Below are 22696 nucleotides of genomic sequence, written 5' to 3' on the forward strand. Positions count from 1 at the left end.
CCCATCTTCTTCAATATACGCGGCTTCCAATCTTGGTACATCCGATCTTTCCTGCCCGCTTCTGGGTCTCTCTCTCTCTCTCTCTTCCTTTCTCTGTCTTTCTTTCGTACCTACGATACGTGTTGAGTGGTCTCGCCTCGCCCTTGCACCTCTTCTCCTCCCTCTTCGGCGCGCCTTTCGCTTCCTCCTGCCACCGGTTCCTCCTTCCTCCGGCCTCTTATAAGGACGCACAGGAAACCTGTTTATTCTTGCATCCCGCGATGGGATGCCGCGATCGGTCGAGGAGGAGGCTACAGGCGCTCGCCTTCCAACACATCGTTGCTTGTGTGCAGGCGGACCGCACTCACCGAAATCCCGCGTCCTTCGTCGTCTTTCACGACCTCCTTCTCGCCTCGGTCCTCTCTCGCCGTCTCGTACCGTCTCTCCACCACATCAGGCATGCCCATTCAAGCGCATCTTAGTGGCAAAGTTTTCACCGTTAACGCTCCTACCCGAATATTCCGCGTTGGGAAGAACTGCTGTTATACGGGCGGAATAACTTCGTCGATTATATACGCCCATGAGAGATCGGTCCGCCTCGCAGATCTCGTAGCCAGAAACGAAACGAATCCTATATTATATTTGAATGGAGATACAACGTCACATGTTATGAAAATAATTTTGATGAGTGTTATTCGTGTAATTATTCATATAATTGTTCATATAATTATTTTACAATAAAAAAGAATATGTAATCGTTGATTCTAACACTAATAATTATTGTCAGCTATATGTATGTCGCTAAAGATAAAATTATGATTGCAAAACATGCATTATACATTCGAAAATATTGCCTTTCTCACGGTCATCGAATTTCATAAGATAAAGTTTATAACAGGTTTTCTTTTACAAAGGGAACAGATCACAGGCAGGAGGGAAAGTTTTTTACGGGGAGTTCTCTCCGTCTTTCTCTCTCTTCACGTACTTTCGTTACGGAAATAGAAAAGTTCAAATAACGAAGAAAATGAAGGCTGCAAAAGCCAGGAACACTACGTGTCGTATCCTAGGCGCTGGCAACGAAAGAAGAACGCGTTCTAAAGGCGAAATTGACGGAGCGGACGGTCGAGATCGCACCGGGCCCGAAGAGACAAAGGGAAAAAGGAGAACAGAGAATGATGAAGGAGGGGAGAGTGAAAGAGATGAGAGAATAAGAAAAGACGAGCGCGTCGGCCCGAGTTTGGACGAGTGCGAATTCCATCGCGTCGCGATCGAGTTGCTTAGAAAGCCGGTCGCACTCTCATGCCATGGTATACCTACACGCATCTGAAGATGGCAAGATACCATAGAAGAGGTAAATGGCAGGACGCAAGAAGACGGCAAGGGCCTGCCTTGGCCTCTCCGCGCCGGTCTATCTCTCTCTCTTTCTTCGCCTGCAGCAAGTATCGTGGCCTGTACCAGGCAACCTGTTTCACCTGACCGTGGTCAGGACGTGGCGTATGGTGCGTTAACTTGCTAGCCACGGTAACGCTGGCCAAGCTCCGTATCATGAGCAAATTATCCAGGCCGACGTTTATGCTGCAAGCGGTATATGAATGAGAGAGAGAGAGAGAGAGAGGGAGAGAGAGACAGAGAGAGAGAGAGAGAGAGGGGAAGAGAGAGAGAGAGAGAGAGAGAGAGAGAGAAGAAACCAAGTTTTGAGTTTCGTTTATGAGCAGTCAAGCTGTCTTTGTATACATGAGCGAGCAGTGAGAAGACTGATCCTTATAAATCACGTACAAAATGTGCTATTATTATGTTATATGTATGACACAGATTTTTCTTATTTAAGCTCGAACATAATTTTTGAATTTATACACACACATACACACACACACAATTTGTAATGACAAGTCAATAAAAAATTGTGTTATTTGAACCGATAATAGTATTCATATAGAATGTCCAATCAATACTCTTATTACGTTCAATGCCCTTCTCTGTAGATGTATGTAAGTACCATGGAAGAGAGAGGAATTTTACGTCGATTATACTGGTAGCGATTGCTAGTTATAACCATCGCAATGTAAACACGCGATGTAAACACGATCACAAAGTAGTCACGTATATTATCATCTAGCATTATCGCCGCAATCGCAAAACCAATCGAGGTAGCAAAGAAAACGAGCGAAGAAGATAATTGTTAATCGGAATTATCCGCAAAAAAATAATGGGAATACGAAACGCATGACAAAATATTACACAGCGCGGTGACCAATTGTATTTCGAAATGCTTGGGGATAGATGCACTTAGATGCACACTTTAAAGCACAAAAGCCGGATATGCGCTGCATCAGTGTGCGTATTAACCACAGTCGAATCTAGATTTACATTTATCCACTTTGCAGCAGCGACTGCCGGCAGCTGCTAGCAATCGGGCGTCATTGGAACCTACTAATTCACTAAACAACCATTCATATCCATCAAAACGCAGCTGCATAGTATGCGGTTGCTTATAGACTATACTTCGAGAATAACTATCGTCTTCCGCGTAGGTAGGTAGGTATATGAGCGTCCAGAATCTAAGAATGCGATAATACCCCGTAAGTTCTGCGTATTGTACCTCTTCTACCAGTCTTACATCACGCTACCGGTGTTCCTGACTTCGACTAAAATCCACTGCGCGAAGCACATATTTTATCCTCTTTATTCCGCCGCCGTGCTGAAGCCTCTTAACGTGAAAGCCAGCGAGAGTTCGCCCGCGCGTTTGCCAGCCAGTTTCTGCTATATCGCGGTGCTTACGTGGAATCAATTATTCAAGATGTCATTAATAAAGCAGCGAAATATATATCAAGCGCGATAGAAATCGTCCGCCACGTGCAGCGTACGTGCAGCGAGTCTGCGCGGATTCGAAAGAGGTACAATTTCGTCGGTCGGACGATCACGGCGCATCTAAGCGGAAAGAGGGATGTCGGAGAGAGAACGGACAGGCGCGGGGGAAGCGAAGGAGAAATCGGCGGGAGAAGAAAGAGATTGCCGCAGCTCGGGGAACAGGAAAGACGGAGACGGCTCTGAACTCCGTGGTATCTTTGCCTACCTCCTTCGCCGATTCCACCGTTCCTTTGCTTGCACTTTGAAACAGAGGAAGTGGGCCACCGCGCTTTATTTCCTCTCATTCGCTCTCCGCCGTCATATTCCGTTTTCGCCATCGCCGGTTCCACTTTCCGCCGTAGCGCGCGGAAAGCGGGAGCAGTAAGAGCGAAACTTCTGCTAAATTAATTTCCAACAATTTACATATGTCGCCCGTTATCGTTATGATAACAATACGTTCGACGTCGGACTCCCGCAGACTTCCCTAAGAGGATTTGCTCTCGCGATCGGCGGCGGTTTTGATCCGGCGAATCGATAGTGCGTTAACGATACTCGATCGCTCTAACGATTTACGCTAATTGCAATTGCTAATTAATTACAAATGATTCTGGGTGGTCTCGCTCAAAATCATTTGTAATTTTCCTATCTCGTCACATGTGTTCTAGTACCATGTATTTTGGAAAGTACATTGGTGATACATAAATAATACAAGCTTGTTCCTGATATTCGTAACGAAACACGATAATGAAATATAAATCGATTTAATGTTAATTAATAATTTCTATCTTAAAGCTGATATGCTACATGTTAAAGTTAAATAACAGGCTAAATGATAATTACAAAAATATATCATAATAATAGCAAGTATAATGGAAGCTCGGTGCCAATCGACACTGAAACATGTCAATGACAGGGCACGATGGAAAATTGGATCCATTTCCGAATCCCGCGCACGATCTCCCCGGCTTGTTCAAGCGCAGTTAGGTCAGATAGTCGAACCGCATATCGCATGGGGCTACTTTATTACAGGAGGGAGAAAAGCGCAGGAAGGCGCAGGAAGGAAAAAAAGAAGACGGATCGCGTGCAATTCTCACATTCACCACGGCCAGCCCTCGTCCAACTGAGAGCTTCTCAAAGAATCACTTTTTCAAATTAACTTGGCTGAGCCAGACTAGGTATTCAAACTTGCGAAAGGCATTCACGGTACAGTGAATTTTTTACGGTAAAGTAAAGTTTAATCGTAAAAGTAAGACTCGATCGTAAAATTTTCCACACTGTAATGCGCGTTGTCTTTTGAGGCGAGTGTGTATTCCGCTACTCTGACACGATTGTATGCCGGCGGGTGGGGCCGGGAAAGAGATGACGAGTAAAAAGCTGCGTGTAAAATTTCAATCTCGTTTCAGCGTTTACGTTTTTCTGCTTGTCGTGCGGCCGGGGGCTTGGATAAACGCGAAACTATTCGTTAGAGTGAATGTACGTAAATACGGCGCCGCAGCGTTTGCACAGCGAAGAACGGTGCGCCAATGTGTAATTAAGAAAGGGCGCTGCTTGTAAGCGTACAAGCGGCACAGAGAACCGAATGGAATACGGTTTTGCGGCTTTCTCTTTCCCGCGGAGTTTCGCGACTTGTTTGTTGTCCAATCCTTTCGGAGGTAGGTATCGCGGTCTTTTTGGAGACCCGTCCCCCGTCCATCCCGCCCCCGTCCATCCCGTCCTGCCCCCTCGCCTACCCTTGTTCCCTAACTCTCCGCGATAGAACGCGTCGGATCGACCAATTGCCAATTGGCCGAGGTCTACCTGCAATTGATAAAGGCTACAGTTGAATGGTACGAGCGAGTGTATCGAGTGGCCCGAATAACAATAGACGGCTGGACGAAGAATAAACGAGCTTACTATCGCTCTTTGCTGCAACCCGCGCTCCGTCTCCCCCGTCTGTCCTTCAAGTCTCAGGCTTTTTGTCTGTGTTCTTTGCCTCTCGTCTCGCTTACCGCGCACGTTCGACAACGTCTCTACTTAACTTGCAATACGTCTGTCCGCGCGTACCGCGGTAAACACCAAGACGACACCCTATAACATAATCAGTCCGTAATGTATTTATCGGACCATTCCGGAGACAATGCCCATTGTGCGGTAGGTACTTGTTTTCGCGCGACTATAGCGGCACATGGTTAGTTACCGCGGACATGAGCCCGGCAAATATACAATTGGATGAATATTTATCGCAACATTTCTCTGGCAATCCCTATAGCTTGCCCGGCAATTAATAAAAATAAGAATAAACAGTGGCGCACTTTCTGCATATCTGAGATAATGAAATATAAAGTCAACACGATGTGTATATAAAATGCAATATAAAGCGTTAAGAATAGTCTATACATATATATGGTACTACAGTTGTCTCGTTAAAGTTTCTCTGGCAAAAGTACTTCCAAGTTTTCATTTTTCTACTATATAAACTCCGCATCTTGCTGAAGATACACATATCTCCTTTATTCCGCTATGAAATAAGGAATAAGGGAGACGCAAGATGACAGATTTCCCCTCGATTGTTCTTTTGGCGCAAGCGTACCGTAACTTGAAAACAGACAATTTGCCTCTCTCTCGTCCTGCTACAGACAATTGTATGTCGAGCAGCTGTATCGCGTTGAGCTATTCACGACCTATCTGCGAAACATAATAGCTGTGCCATGTATCCGACGGACATTTCAGACGCAATATATTGCGCCTCATGGCATTAGTCGGAACGCCATTAAGCTGCCAATGCTTAGTTGCCGCGCGAACAAAGTTAGCGATGCGACTCACGCATAAATGAGTTTCAATACTTCCATATTTCTTCGGAATTGCTTCTTTGGAGGCGGATCAACGACACGAGATCGAGTGAGCTTCAATATTTCAGTCGCATCTATCGGATACATCCTGAAGCTACTTCCTCCGCTTTTATGAAACTTCGGAAAAAGAGAACAGTAAATAAGCTCACTTTTACTCGAGCGCCCGGCGCTCGCTCGTAAAGGTCTTCTTCCGTGTCTTCTATTCCCCGTTACGATACAATAAATATGTAAATGAAATAAGATATCGGTAATAAAAGGATTTGCCCAAGCGTCTCTTGCTCGCTTAAATTTGTTCGCATTTTCATGAATAATTTCATGACGCCATGACGAAACTTCATTTCCACCCGTTACTTGTACAGCTGGACGACTCACAATTAAACAAGATTGGAATCAAATAAAGGCAAACAAAGATTTTACTTTATATTGAAAAACACAATACAGATTATGATTCTACAAAATCATCGTAATTCAAAGACATTTTTGCATTATGATTGTTGCTTTTTCCTTTGAATCATGATTTATTCAATTTATTCTATATATTTTTTTGGAGTGTCGCACCGATCACCAATGAAATAATCAGTACGAAATACTTGGCAAATATTTCGTAAGTCTTATTAAGAATCTACATTGCAGTTACATATCAATTCGTCATTATGTAAGAAGACAGACCAGTTCCAAAATACTCCGGCGCGGTGTAACCCTTTTATGCGCCGTGCTCTGATTTCAAGAAGCTCCAAGGGCGATAAGGATCGCCACTTTTACCAGAATGCCGGCTTCGTGACTCCGGGACGCAGTTCTACAAAGTATCTTTCTCTCAGAGCCACTTCGGCGCGCGATCGAATTACGAGAATGCACTTTTCTCGTGCGATCGAAAGGGCTAACACATCTCCGGAATGAAATTTACTGAAATTTACTGAATAGAAACAAACTCGAGCAAAGAAGTACAAGAATCGTTTAATACTGATAAAGAAATAACGAAAAAATTGTTATGTGCGTATGTAAGAAAAATATTGTCGCACCATTCAATTACGGCAATTATTTGACCATCTGTTGTCACGATGTTAATGACATAAAAGAACAGAATTACTTCCACTTATTTTATCGATTGTTTATTTCTCTATCTGATCGTATCAAATAAAATATATATTATATTATATTTTTAGCATCACCTAATCCACAAGCTACGCTATCGAGAGAAAGTTCGGCGGAGATCACTATCGCCGAGAAAATGACTCATGTCATTGAGAATCAAAACGAAGCAGCTTCCGCGGAGAGATGCAGAGAATTTTGCCTCGCTCTCTCATCGTGCCATATTCGGTGATATCGAAGTTTCCGCAGGAACGGACGTTCTGTGAGATATGAGTTCGCGAACTGTCGTCGAATCCGGCATCGTCCACCGACGCCGTCGTCGTCGTCGTCGTCGTCGTCGTTGACGTCGTCGACAAAATAAAATCTGCCAGATTACGGAGCCTGCAGGCAGTATGAGAGCGCTCTATAAAAGCAGACGATGACCGTGGGTCGCATATTGCAACCCGAATCCTTTCGCTCTTTTCTTTCGAATAAAAAGAAGCACAGTGAGCGAATCTGTGCCTGATCGCCTGATTGTCTGTACCTAACGTCGATCATATCTGTGGCATCTGTGCCACCGATTTTTTACACGTGTCAAATTCAAAATCCCCTAGCTCTCGCAGGCGATGAGATATAAATCTTCCGAAACTTCGTGTGCTTTTGAAAGAACACTGCAAATATTTGGATTTACTGCTAAAATAAATTTTCGGAAACGATTTACATTTTCATTTTTGCGATATTTGGCTGAAACCTGATAGAACAACAATCCATAATAATGAAATATCTCGAAGCTTAAAAGATTGAACAGATTTTTATCCTCTCGAGATATATTAATGTATATAACTAACAGACACAAATTCACGTATGCATTATCCAATTATGTTAGATTTTGTAATTAAGTTCCACTCACAAAAGCTGTACAAAAATCTAGGTAATCAATTAAATTTATAACATAATATTTTTGTACCAATTAATATCATTGTCAGAAAAATTTTACAAAATTTTTCTATTATATGATACTCGCATATGATTGTAAGCTTCCTGATCTCAAAAGTAATTACAGTTCTTGTTTGCGCAAACGAAAAAGTAAAATGTATCGGCCAGCCAGGAAGAGAGTCATCCGGAAAATTTTTCAGTATGGAAGACGGTTATGGGAGGAACGCTTACGGGAATGAGAGAACCAAGAGCGCACCGGAAGGACAGCGGCATATCGGAATAAAAGCCGTAAATGCGGCAAGATAGAATCTAACCGAGGCGCTTCGACAGATCCTCGCGAAACGAGAATACATGAGGATACCCCGGCTGTAGGGATTTGTTTTTATTATAAGGTATGCAAATGGCGTACGCGGAACGCCGCGCCGCCGGGGTTCTGGTACGTGGCCTATGTCTTAGCTTCTCTATTCCTTTCTACAGCTGCAGCGGCACGGTCATAAACTGAATTGTAAAGACGGGAGTAACTCTTCTTCTTGAGGATTCTTAAATAATGCTAAATCTCCCTAGACACATTGTTATCGTAATGCAAGATAAATGGTTATTGAAAGGGAATTACCCAATTTCGTTTACGATTCTCAATAATCACGATTGGAGGTGCAAAAACAGGCTTTCTTTTAATTTCGCGTACGTGCATATGGAGCCGTACGAAAATCGGCGAAGCGAGCATGGATGACGCGTGCAATCCAAATCCATTTGGCGACAAATGCATGGCTAGACGCGTCTGTATGCACGTGTATGCATGTATGCGTTATACGCGTGTCAGTAACCGACCGACTCTCGGGAAGGCGATTCGTCGTCAACCAAAGCGTAAACTGCATTTCGGGGTCTCCCGATTCCCCCGCCGGCGAAACCATTTTTCCAGCCCAGCGATATATCACGGAGAACCGCGCTCGTTCTCTCCGCGCCCGTGCGCGCCCGGACGGGCATTTTTGTCGGGTCATACAAGACCGCCGTGTATAACGCACGAGAAGTCCCGACGTTATCCGGAAGAATTCTCTCGGTGTTTTATTATCGGCTTCGTTGGACATAAATTCTCTGCGCCATATATCAATCTCCATAATTTTTAATTCCCCTCTAGATGTGGCCCCAGTATCTCTGTATCGATAGGTACACATAAGATACATATATGTCACATGTACTACCTTTCCAAAACGTGAATTATAAATCCTCGAGTCCTCTGTTAATTTTTAAACGAGACCTGGTATTGTTGTTCACCTACTTTTCTCAAATACTCGTTCATTGCCTAATATCGATTTAACGTTAATTGACGGCTCTTTAAATTAGAAACAATTTAATTAATAACACTCGTCAACATTAATGGGCATTACTTATCTTGAAGAAGATCTACGAGGTCGACCATATTTCTTACAGTTTTGAAACTGGATTGGATAGTACAACCATGTTGAAGCATCATCATACCATGCATAATGCATCTGTGTCTTATCATATCATCGCAAAAACAATGTTCCACATCAGTATTATCTGCAAAACTTGCAAATCTTGGAGAGCGATCCATTAAAGAGCCACGACACCGCAAAACACGATAACGTAGACACTTTCGCATCGGCAAATAAATGTCAGTAACAGTCGCAAAACTCGTGAATTTTGAAATCTTGGCGAGCGGCAAATGCGCCTGACCCATTTATACATCTTGCCGGCGAAGTTAACGCTGGCAAGTTTCCTCTGTCTAGATGGAAAACAATACTACCCGGATTAAGCAGTATTGTGTATACAGATCTCCGTAACTATATATGTACATAAGCATAGCTTCTTCTTTTTTCCTGCCTGCATACATGATCCATGCACGTGCACCAAGGAAACGTGTTACTGCAATATCCAAGGATACTATCGAAGTCTAAGTGTACATATGCATTTCAGACGTACACATTGTGGAATCGTACTTTCATATTTATGTATATACAAGGTGCTTCGTGACCGTAGAAATATATCTTAATGCATTATTATTCAACGTATTTTCATCTTTAGTAGAAATCCATTAAAGCCCGTAATCTTTTAAATAAAAAAAATATTTTCCATTAAGTAAATCTTAAAATAAAATTCTGTTAAAATAGTACCAATCTTAATATTCTATCATTTATATATCATAGTGTTAATTTATCATGAGTTATTTTTCTAACGCTTAAAATTTCGATTATATTATTATCAAAGATTCGCAATAAAAACAATTTATATCTTTCTCGTTAATCTATTCTCTACATTCTTTATAATATAATTAAAGAAACGTCTGATAGTCTTAGAACACCTTGTATATGTACGCGTCAAATGTACATACAAAACTGTAACTCCGCAAACGACCACACGTAGAAATACGAGAATTCTGGTATACGTACATGAAAAGGGTGCGCGTATATGGAGGCTACACAGGCACAGATTATGCGCAGCCCTTCGTACACACGAAAGGGACTCATATAAGTGCGCTCGCATACGCAGAAGAAATCCTTTACCTTCCCGTGTAGCCAGGCGTGCAAGCAGGATATCACCGCTACCACCGCGGCTGCCGGTTGCTTGGCTGCTGCGAAGAAGACCAGGCATGTTTGCCGACAACAAATAAACGAAAATAAAGTGGCCCGAGTAGCTACTCCCGAGCCCCAGCAGAGAGATCGGCTTCAATTTATACAACTCAGTGTTCGGACTTAATCTGGGAGACAGATTTACACCCACGGACCAAGGACAGAGGCGATCGAGCGGCGAAGGGAGAGCCGAAGGAAGACGGCGGCGGGGAATGAGAGGCGAACGACGGGAGAAGGAAGACACACCGATGTTTACCCGGATTCTTCTCCGCGCCCAACTTTTTTCCGCGGAAAGACCGGGGAGAATCGAATCCAATGACACACAATGAAGACTAATTACTGTCGATATCGGCGCGCACGCCGAGGTCGAAAACCTGGCACGGCAGAAAATATACCGCGACCGCCAGGTACTTCGAGCAACCGATATTTCACCGGTGGCACCCTATGATGCTGCCAAGAGAAAATAATTTATCTCCTTCGAGCGACGCGCGCAAGATCCGCGTCGTAATTAATTATTCGAATTACATTTAATTACGTAAGCGGACCGCGAGATCACGATCCGGGCGAGCTCCGGTAAAGCTTGACTGCTATCGCGACTCAGTATTGTGCCCGAAGTAAGTCCCCGATTTGAAAAATCGGCATCATGCACGGTTATAAATGAACAAGAGCGAGAGTATGCGGGTGATTGGTATAATCGCGTATAAAAATTGATTTCTCTCTCTCTCTCTCTCTCTCTCTCTCTCTCTCTCTCTCTCTCTCTCTCTCTCTCTCGGAACGTTTCAAAGTCCCAAAGTCCTCAGGTGAATTTTCTCTTCGCTACTCTGTGTTCCCGCGCATGCTACAGCATACATTTATAGCTATCAGCGATAATTAATATTGATTTATGCAAACCGCAATTTCACTCGAAAAATCCGGCACGATCATAAATCTCCGCAAGTGCAGCGGTCGTATCATATCAACGGAGATTTCGATATTGAAATCGGTTTTAATAGCCACGATCACGAATCACGCTAGGGGGCATCACGTCGGTGCGATCGTTCCTGCAGATCGATGAAGTCGATCTCCCTTTAAATACGAACGTCGATCGCGTTTAATCTTGAACGCATCGAGTGACACTGGCACTCAATCTCGCTCAAGCTCGAATTGCAAGATCAAAAGGAGAATATCGGATCGGTCGGCGTGTGCGTGTGCGTGCCAATAAAACGATCCTATCGGTGCAGCTCGATGTTACAGTAAGTTAATATTGACAAGTAAGTCGCGACCATTATCGGAACACGTGGCCCCGCACGGCACAGGGCGAATGGCCTCTCCGTATATAGCGGAAAATCGTGCAACGACGATTGTGTCGCTCCAATGGCGATGTTTCGTTGGTCTGGATAAACCGGTGTAATGGATAAACCGCTATACGTGTTTCCCTGTGACTCTCGGCGCTGTTGGAAGCCCGCGCGGAGTGTGGAGCAGAGCCGAGCGGGCGGACGTTATCTCTCGGCGTTTGTTTGCTCCGCTACGAAACCCCCGGCGAAGTTGCATATTAATAAAAGTTCCAGCAAATTAGTTTAGTTTCGCAGAGTTTCTCCGACCGACTTCTCGCCGTGTAACTTGTCGTTGCAGCGCGCGCGCGCGCCTCGATATGATTTCTTCGCGTGTATATGTTCGCGCCACCGAGCAGACTAAATAGCTTGTCAAAACGAAATAAACCAGCGTTGGAGCGCGTGCATTGCAAATCCGATATGTATGCTCATCGAAGCTAAAAATAGCGATACGGGTATAATTGCGTTGTAATTGCAGATAATTTCTATCGCACGTATTTGTAAGAATTAAATTGAAATTTATTTTGTCGCGCGCGAACCATTAGGTCATCGTCAATGAGTCCCGCAAATAATTTTACACAAATCACGTAATTATTATTTAAAATTTGTTTATTACTGTTAATTAAAACATTTATTCATTATACGTTTCGTTCATCGCGCTGAATATTAATTGACTAATTATAGGTAACTGTTATTACCGGTTATTTTAAAACACGCGCGCAGCAAATGCGGTCGCAATCTATCGTCCAAGTTAGAGCGCGCGTGCTATCGCGTTTTCACGAGAAATTGCGTCCCGACAAACTATCAAAGTGCTAGAGTAACCGTCCCGAGAACATTGCTTTCTCTCGGCGCTCACATCGAGTTTGACACGAGACATAAGTCCGCGGACGACTTTACGGGGTATACTACTACCTCCATTCTGTCATCGCATTTTCATCGCACCTCCGTAACGTCCATGCCATGTTTCATTCGCGCGTGTGATGGATGCTGTACAAATGTGTTCATACGTCTTAACTCTCTCGCGTCCCAAGGTTTCTCGAGATCGCCGAGTAGTGACCAGAGCAAGTGGACGAGCGAAGGGGGGAGGGGGAAGCAAACGGGAACGCGGGCGAGGAACCGGGGTCAGGGATGGAGAGAATTGCGCCTGGATTGTGTTCCCGCTTCCTCGCCCGGAGGAGAACTTGTAGCCATATATCAAACCGAGTTCTGTCTTCTCCTCTGCGCCACGGTCCGCTACTGACTCTGCCTTCCGCAAACTCCCTAACTTACGCGGGTACTTACGTATACTCTTGTACGAATATTCCATATGAATACGAATGCACCTCGTCCTTGCGGCCAAACGCATCCCGGCATTGTATGTACGTTACGGCCGTTTTAGGGTATAGGGAGCGTAGATTCCAATCTGGCCGAGAAATATATCATTTAAAGAGCCCTTTGCACTTGCTCCAGACTGCAATAAACATCTTCGTACACGATCACGAGAGGCTAATACACGAATCTCGCGTAATGAAAATATATGGTCGCGGCGCTTACAATCGTCTTATTCCAACAGACATCTTCAATGTATCAATATACTTATGACCAAAAACGACGAAGAGTTCTAATTACAATTGGCAATGCGTTTAACGCTTGGTTTCTGCACGCAGTCAGCGAATGTAAGAAACGGAACTACGTTTCGTTCAGTTCCGATCCTAAGAGCAGCTACGGGCAGGAAGCTGAGCGAGTCAGCTCCGAGAGAATCATGCTCGCCAACGAGGAACGACAAAACCTCGTCGCTCAGATAATGTGATTAATGGGGTTAAACGTTTCTCTCCAACCCCCCTTTCGTACTCCGTGGAGCCGGTACCGGCAAGAAAATGTCTCTATTCTGACCCATCGAACAACGACTGTCATTGCATCGATGTCGTCGTCGTTCACGTCGTCGTGGAACGGCTGGCGGTACCTCGAGGGCTCGTACCTCCCTTTATAGGTTCAACCGAGCGCGGGAGACTCTTACTCGAGGAGGAGGAGGACGACGACGACTACGACGACGACGACGTGGTCAGCGTTTTACGCTAATGCATGTCGTATATTCATCTCGCCCGTATCTTGCTCCGCAGTTTCGCGGTGGCTGTGTGCGCGGGTGGACGATAAATGCGGTCTCTTCCGCTAGATTCGCTCAAAGAGGAGCGGGACCGACATTCGAGAAGAATAGGCGCGTAAGAACTCGAGTGGACAAAGTGGAAATGGCGGCATTAGTTTGGCTCTGTGTTACGAGAAAAGTTCACTCGGCGACGAAGTAGCCCAGACATCGTCGAACATTAAGGTCATGTCCAATTCAGAACATTTTTGCGTCGTTTCGCTTGTTAAATGACGTGGCACAACTCGGGTACTTGAATAACACATTGCTGCGTAGATCTGAAGTTCAGTAGCTATTATTCTCGTTAATTACCGGATCGTTTCAAAAAAAAAAAAAAAGATAAAAAATATATATAAATTTTGATAAAATCAATCTTATGTCAAATAAGAATTGAATAATTATCTGTGAAGTAATCGTGATATTATACGCGTGCATTCCACCATGCGTTATTTTACCAACAGCAGAAAATTTTGCTTACTTTTAAAGCTTTTCTGCATTACTAATCACAGTTGTTGCCACCTCCTAAGTGAAATCTGCTAATTACTAGATTAAAACACAAATGAGGAGCCTGGTAGAACTGGTTTACGACGACAAGAAAGTTGCTTCGTTGATGCACGTGCAATGATACGGTGCAAACGCTAATATCACACAAAGAGGGAACGAGAAAGAAAAAACGAGAGAAAGAGAGACGCGGAAAAAGGACAAACCATGCTCCTTTGCTTACCCAGCTGCTTTCTTGATTTTGCCTAGCCTCGCTTTTCATATTTCGCCACGACGCGGACGCCACGTAAACCAGACAGCGCTGGCTGTGCTAACGAGGGCCTTCGCGTACTTGTATCGTCATACCGTGCAATTGCCAGTGCTCCCGTAATCTGAAGAACTCTAAAATACGTAGATACCGTGGCACGTACGCAGATGCACTCTACAAGATACGCGAGGATGATCAGAAGAAACGTGAAGAGGGGGGGAGAGAGAGAGAGAGAGAGAGAGAGAGAGAGAGAGAGCGTAAAAAAGCGAGACGGGCTTTGTATGAAATACATATTGACGATACTTCTCAGCGCAACACTAATCTGTCGCGGAGATACGTCTGCACCATCGAGTGAGAAAGCGTATCGAGAGTGTATTGACATTTCGAGCCATCGAATTGTAATTACAGCATACAATGCATACTGTTAACTCCGAGGAAAATGGAAGCAAAGCTATCCCCCCTTATCCCATTAACCGCGCCATCGCCCTTTGATAGACAAGTCGGTGATTATAGCAGACGTAATGCGGCTTCGACAGGAATTGTGTCATCTTGCCAAGCGATTACAAGTGCTGACTAAGACAAGACAATCAATGGGATAGCGAATATTCCCCACTTTAGACGCTTGTTATAATGGATTCGTACAACAAATCGTTGCTATAACTACATTGCCTCCAGTGTATTACTATTCACTTTCATAATAAACATTAGGAACTAAATTCCTGTCGTTATAATACTCCGCTAATGTACACAAATTACTATAATGATTTTCTGTATAATTTGGCATAGCAGAGTTATAGCCGAGCGCTGAAGGATTAGCATTCGCTAAAGGATTAAGAACGCCGGTGCAGTTTCGAGGAAGCGTGTATATTTCACTCTTGAGAACGCTGCGTCCCTTGCCACGCTCTGATGACGTTCGCGGGAAGATGGAACTTAAAAAAAACACGAAGAAAAATTTTACGTGATAAAACCGCGGACGGTGACACAGTTTCGTCGTTCGGCCGAACGCGGTCTAGAGGGGCAGGTATATAAAACAGAGAAAAGCCGGGTTGCACACGTGTTGTCCCCCGGGCGACACGTGCGACCACACAGTTGCATCTGCCCCTATGCTGAGCCGTCGACGGCGCAGATAGTATTCCGCGTTTTCCAGGCAAATAGAATATTTCGTTCTTCTTTCCGCACCACGTTTTAAAGAAAGCGGACAAGTCGCGGAACGCGAAAGAAGCTACTGCACACACAAACAAATGTATTTATATATCTTGATATACGAAACGTTGAAGGACGACAGAATATCCAACTATTAAGAAATGATAACTTTGCTGACAATAGAAGCTTCTTTCTATTAGAGAGAGAGAGAGAGAGAGAGAGAGAGAAAGAGAAGATGTACCTATTAAAATTTAGAAACTCTTTCATGATTATTCTGTGTGTTTGAAGTTAAATTTATAAAATTTATGGTTGATGTGTGTGTGAACATTGATTTGTTTTATAGAACTTTTAATCCAGTAAAATAATGTATATTGATTAAATTTATGGTGGTTTACCTTCAAGGAACTAGACGAATAATCGTTGAATCTGTGGGCATGAAATAACAGGAAGAATATTGCGTCGACTATCGACTACGACACAAACTCGAGATGTACAGCAAGATGCATTTAAGATACCGCTTTGCACAAAATTCTGACATTAAATTATTTCGACGTATGAACGAAAGGAACGTCCGCGACGCTTTGAGACTGCCGCATGGTCGCATCGTTCGCCTGTAAATTAATAAAATGCATTTTGTACCTTCATCGTCGTAGCGAGTCAAATTAACCTTGCGACGTTCTCTTCTCTTTTTGCATTAATATCATATATAAGCATTTCGAATCATTTGAATGTGCAAGTAAATAATTCGAGAAAGAAGTTCTCTGCACAAAAAGAAAATTAATGATGTGAGGTAGGATTTAATTCTTTTAAGACGCTTCTTACGTAATCTGAGAGATTACAATTGTGAAATCGAAAAGATAAATTAAATAAATAATCAAAGAGAGGTATATATGAGAGAACTTACTTGATTATTCAATTTGATTGTGCTGAGACAGACACAATTTCTTTATTCATCAATCTTTATTAATCAAAATTTTTTAAAGACATATCTCATAATAGGAAAATATATCCATTACAGAAACTTTTTTCTTTGAGTTAACTATCTTCTTTCATTAACATATTCTAAAATCTAAATAAATATTTTGATACCAACGCGGAATAACGCAAGTCGGAACTTTTACAAAAAAATCTACATAAAATCCATTCGTCATAATCTTTACTTTCCTTTTCAGCAGGTTTCAACTTTTCCCCAGCGAGAAAGAATAACGCTCGAAGCGGTCCGGAAGCACGAAAGTGCGTATAACACTCTCCTCCGCAGAAGCAAAGTTTCACTCAGCATTAAGAATACCGGCTAAAGCCTCCTTGCCTCTTCCTGCTGTCCACACCAGAGGAATTCCTTCGTGTGCCGCGGCCAGAACGAATATTCTTTCGAGAACACGAGCCGCAACCTCCGTCCACACCACCGGCAACGCGAACTACCGCGCAAATACATCGGGATGTGTTTTATCCTAACTTTGCACGAGCCTTTCGCCGGCATCCGGCAAGTCACGCTGAGCGGTGAAAAATTAAGTCGCATCGCTCGGGATACTCCGTATAATGGCGTAATGCGAGAGCACGTTGAAGAAATTACCACAATTGCGTTTCCTCCGCGGCTTCAATACTGCGACGTAAGAGAAAGCGCAACAGAGGGAGCGGGATAAAGTTTCGAAAGGCATCTTAATGGCGGCATGTATCCGGTTTCGTTATAAGCTTAAAATGAATTCAATTATAACGTTATTAATACAAGTCATAAATGTCAAGTATATTAAACTATCTAAGCCAAATTATCAGAACACAAAAAATTTTATATGGAATTAATTTGCTAATTATTTGCTATTTTTTTTGCTTTTAAAAGTAATTTTTTTGCTCCAGCTATTAAAAAGTTACGAAGGGCTGGATAGCTTAAGATTAAGGGGAATCATAATCTATCTTTATTTAGCAAATAATTAGCAAATTAATTCCACATAAAATTTTTTGTTCTGATAATTTGGCTATAGCTTAATATACCTATAAATGTCAGCTCTTACTGTATTATCAGTGATCCTTGACTTATAATATAATCGCTCTTCAAGTGTAAGTAATTATCATTTTTTGTAAGATTATTATTAATGTTTTGTTCGTTAATCTTAACAAACCTGTTCTATATTCAAAATGAATTACTGCCATTTTCTATTTTATTCTATTTCACGCGAAAACCATATTAATATCACACGGTAGTAACATCAGCGAATTACGTCAGCGCAATACCTCATACTTTATCGCTACGTTACACGTGTATGCATACAGGTATTACTAATAATTTAGCAACGATGGCGGTGCGATATCTCTCGCATACTTGGCCAATCGTATTATCACCCAACATTAGAGAAGATATACGCGGCAGCGATAGCATGCCGAGCAAGAAGAGGACGTAACCGTGGGTGGGATCGATGGGCCGTTTCTGTAAGAAATGACGAGGCGGTAAAAAGAGAAACGGCTCGAGAATAAGATAGTAAGCGTCGTGCAAGAGTAATCGAACCATCCCTCGCGCAAGAGCGATCGGCAGCGCGACGAGATAAGGGCGGGGTGCTATATCGGTTCTTCTCGTAGGGGGTGAGAGGAGACGGTTGGGTGCCGGAAAGAGAGGGAGAGAGAGAGAGAGACCCAGTGTAGAAAGGCAAGGGGGTGAGTTACGTAGTGATTGCAGCGGAAGCCGGAAGCGAGAGAGGCCGAAGGGAAAGAGGGTAGGTGACTAATAGTCGTGGGTCTACCCCGTTCGCTGACCACCGTCGACCGTGTCCACGCTTTCTTTCCGCCCTTCTTACTCCACGGTTTCAACCCTCGATCCCTCCTCTCCCCGTCGAGTTTCTCTTACGGGTTCCGTCTCTTTTCATGGCTCCGACTCTCGCGCACGCGTACCAGAGACCTAAGCGAAGCACGTGTTTTTCAGACTCCACTATATCTCGCTTAGCGTGACGTTAATAGAGTTACGATGGCAATGACGACGCCGTTTCTGCGACTCGAGTCATTCGAGATTATCCTACCGGGTTAGAAAAAAGTCGAGAAATGTCAATCAACAATTTTATGACCATGAGAAGAGTAATTGCACTTTATTTTACAACCTTCGATTATTCGACGGTTCGGAAAACAGCTGCTAATTGTTCAGCCAGCAAAACGCTGGATGAAGACCAACAATACCATGTTTATTCTATTTTTGCACTGAACGCAGCATATTTCGGATAAATGCTATATACCTAACCGTATTTGCTTTAGCATTATATAAACTAAATGAACATTTTGCCAGATGATCTCGCGTGACTTGACGGAAAAAAATATTTTTTGAATAAATATTATTCCCGGCCGTTGCCAAACTCGCGGGAAATAAATCAAATTATTCGCGAGACTCGCTGTCCACCTACATATATATTTTTCTTCGCGTATCCGTCAAAAATTCGTTTGTCCACGTAGCGAATATCAATAGAAATTTTATCGGCGATGTCTTATTTCGCCGTTACGTATCGCAACATAGGAAATGCGCCGTATTTTCACTGTTTAGCAAAGCGCCACGTAGAAAACGACGCAAACGTTTCAAGGAATTTGCGAAACACTTATTTTTTCGCGGCCTCCTCCGTGACAGAAGCGGAAACACACACCGGTTAATGAAGTGGACAGTGCCACCGTGCGCTCGATGTTGCTCGAGGGTGTCCTCGTCGACGGTGCAACCGTCCATAACACCTGCAACACCCGTTGTTGCTGCAACAACCTCGCAACACCTTCCATGATAACATTCGCGATCGCCGAGGCGGCCTCGAGTTCCTCCGAGAGAGGTCCGGTATAAATGATACTTCTCGGAAGCGGCATGGGCTTCCTCGAGCTCGTCGGCGTGCTACAGAGATTAATAGCTTTCCGTCCTGAGCGACGAGAGAGGCCGGCGAAGGACTTCCGACGCAGGATGCGTTCGACACGTTCGAGTCGGCCGGCTACATCGCAGATGATTAAACGACCGGCGCGAATGGCGAGTAATTAAATCAACGGACAAGAAGCCGGAAGTAAATTTCGCTCGGGTACCGTTGGGCTCAGGGGGCAGTGACATGGCGAACGTGGTGGTCGGTGAATTGACGCTTATAAGGTCAGTGATACACACCGGCAGGTTACCTCGAAAACGTAAATGAGACCGAGCGCATTTCGCGTGAAGCACAATGGCCGTTAGCCAAGCTTAAACGTCAGAGAGAAGTGCACACGCGAGGATAATACCTAGCTAACGACATCGCGTGCCTCTACAGGGCGTCCCAGACCAATTTCCTTTTAACAATAGATACTAAGTAAGTAGGGAAAGAAGAAGAGACGCGTGCGATAACTTATTCTGCACAGACGGACCTCGTTATTTCCATCTTCACAAGAGAAGAGAATCGGAATTTTTACATTGATTTGGAAATGTAATTCACTTTGGATATAATTAGCATTAATCAGAAATCTCGAATTTCTTTTTCTTTCTTTTCTTCTCTCTCGACCGGTATAATTCAAGTGTTTGTCGAGTATAATATAGCGCGAGTATCATAGACGCGCGTCTACAACATCGTCATCGTGCTTCAAGTGTGCAACGAAAGACATTCATGCGAGCACTAGGGAAGAATATTATATGTGCATAACATGGAAGGACAGTAATGCGCGCAATGCACGCAGAAGCCAGCACGCGGCGGCAAAGCAAAAGCGAAAGGTATACGTGTAGTATTTACGCGTGCGTACGAGCGCTGCAAAAGACGCGACATAATCATTGGCACAGTTGCACACTGCGTGCTGATACGTGTGAAGATGCCATTCAGGATACGTAAAAGATTATGCTGGTATACGCGGCGATGGATGCGACTAAATGAATTGAGAATGATAGCTTATTCCAGATACGCGGCACGGTGCCTGAGGCTCTCGTAAATGCTTTAATGAATTAGCGAGAGCTCGTCTCAAAGCTGAAAATAAGCAAACCGCATCGACCGGTCCGACTAGAACATTAATGTCCATCGATGGAGCGCGGCTGGTGATATCCTCGACTGGCAATAAATGGCCGGCTGCACGTTCTATGTGCGGGTTGTGGAATTACGTTATTATATTATAAATTTTTCGAATGGATTTTCGTCGGGCTTCGTAGCGTTGTCGGCCAAAACGCAGATTGAGCCAGCGGCATTCGAGGTTTCGCGTTTGCAGGAAGTAATTACATCACGAATATCACGCGGATTGCCCGCGAGTGATGGAAATGGCGAAAAGTTACTCTACCATTTCGGATATTTTGCTATAAAAATATGCGCGTGCATTGCGACGATACATATGTTTGCTGCCGCGTTATATCCTTAAATCATGATTTAGATGATAATCCGAATTATAATGTGTTCTCTATTATTCATTTTTGTTAAACGACTTAGCCAATTAGATTATCGGCCAGCAAAAGTATCGAATCACGTAAACTCGCTTCTTTGAAAATACACAATACAATATTTAAGCCGTACATATATGTATATTGAAATAAATGGTCACACAGTGATACATTAACGAATCGCATTGCCCGTCGCGCGGCCTTAATCGTCTTATTTAGAAAAAATTTTTCCAGATTCTGGCGATATTTCGGAATTACGGATAAGCGAACGAACCAAGAAGGAGGAAGGAACGTGCATCAGTTATGGTTGGCATCAGCGGTGCTTAACCTTACGACATTGCATCACGCTACTACCTGACGAAGGAGTTCCGCCGTGGTAAGTTCCGCCGTGCACGAGATCTGGCAATATCAACACCGCAATGTGTTTTTCAAGTTTTGCCCGTGTTAAACTACGAGTGGAGAAAGCATCGCGGTTTTCGGTACAAAATACTGATAACGCTCTTACGCGCGAATTACCAATACGTCCTAGTGGAAATGTTCGTCAGAATTACGCTAGACATGTACAACAACTTTAAGTCGGTGGGCATCTTATTCTTTCTTCTCAAATATGCGTTAAATATATATAAGAACAGTGTTAATATATTAACCAATAATTATTAATACATTGTACAAGAATAAATATTATGTGGGATGATTAGCAAGAGCCGACTAATTGTAAGTAAGAATCGTTTACGATTAATCGATAATTCCTATTCTCAGGCTTTTTAATAAAATCCACCTTGCTATATATGCTACGCTATAATTACTGCGATAGTGTAATCGATGCTAGGAGGTACAAACTAGAGAACAATTTATCGCTTCGGGGGCGCCATTTGTCAACGCGATTACAGATCCAGAACCAACGCCCTTTCTGCTCCCTTTGCTGCAGAACTGAATAGTACTAAAGATATATCCGCCGGAGGGAAAATACAGTTTCGTGGTGCACGAACCACGCTGCAAGCCGGGTCACACAATTAAGCATTCTGACATAAAGATTTCAAACGATATACCGGTATTGCCGGAATCTCGCCAATTAAAGCGGAATTCGTCGGGTCGGTGGCATTTGTTCAAACCACTGACGGTTCAATGGCACAGATATGTCACTGGCTTCAAAAACTTTTATTTCACCCACACAAAAAATGTTCCGAAATATCTTATCACGCATAAATTTCTTTATTGCAATCCCACCTCCTGTCCATGGAACAGAAATATTTTACATATCATGCGTGATAATACTGATAATGCGTGTATAGGTACATAATCTTATAAATACATATTTTGGTGTATTCCGTTATTACAAAGATTATAATTAATACAGATATTTTTTAAAGAAATATTGGCATATAAAAGTAAAATTAAAAAATGATATACACTGGTGAACATGGAAAAAAGAATATCAAGAATACTTTAGCCCTACGATATCCGATAACGCTGCATGTTCGTTCGTACAGTGCATGATAAAAAAGATAAGATCGTACAACATATGGAAATTTTTATTGGGGGTACCTTACAAGTACGTTAATAGTGAATATATCAGTCCTTCATGGTGTTCTTTTTTCCGTGTATGTCCATAAGTGTATGTCAATAAAAAACACACTGATAGAAAAAAAATCATTAATCAAATAATTCACAACCCAATACGTCGATCACATATCAAATAGGAAACTCGCGACTTCGTCTCAAACCGGGTGTGATAACGTTCATGGATGTTCCGCGATCGTGTAAAGAGCAAACGAAAAGGCAAGCTGTCACCAGTACGACGTACCAC

At 43.3% G+C, this 22696-nt stretch overlaps 1 long non-coding RNA gene across 1 annotated transcript in view; it reads left to right on the forward strand.

The window, feature by feature from the left end:
- The window catches only part of LOC139818167 (uncharacterized), a 128510-nt gene extending 106862 nt beyond the window's left edge, over positions 1–21648 (forward strand). Inside the window, exon 4 of the long non-coding RNA XR_011733404.1 lies at positions 21124–21648. This is a non-coding gene — a long non-coding RNA (uncharacterized lncRNA). The remainder of the gene's footprint in view (positions 1–21123) is intronic.
- The last annotated feature ends 1048 nt before the right edge of the window (positions 21649–22696 follow it).

Source organism: Temnothorax longispinosus, chromosome 8 (genome assembly GCF_030848805.1).
Source record: "Temnothorax longispinosus isolate EJ_2023e chromosome 8, Tlon_JGU_v1, whole genome shotgun sequence".
Taxonomy (NCBI): domain Eukaryota; kingdom Metazoa; phylum Arthropoda; class Insecta; order Hymenoptera; family Formicidae; genus Temnothorax; species Temnothorax longispinosus.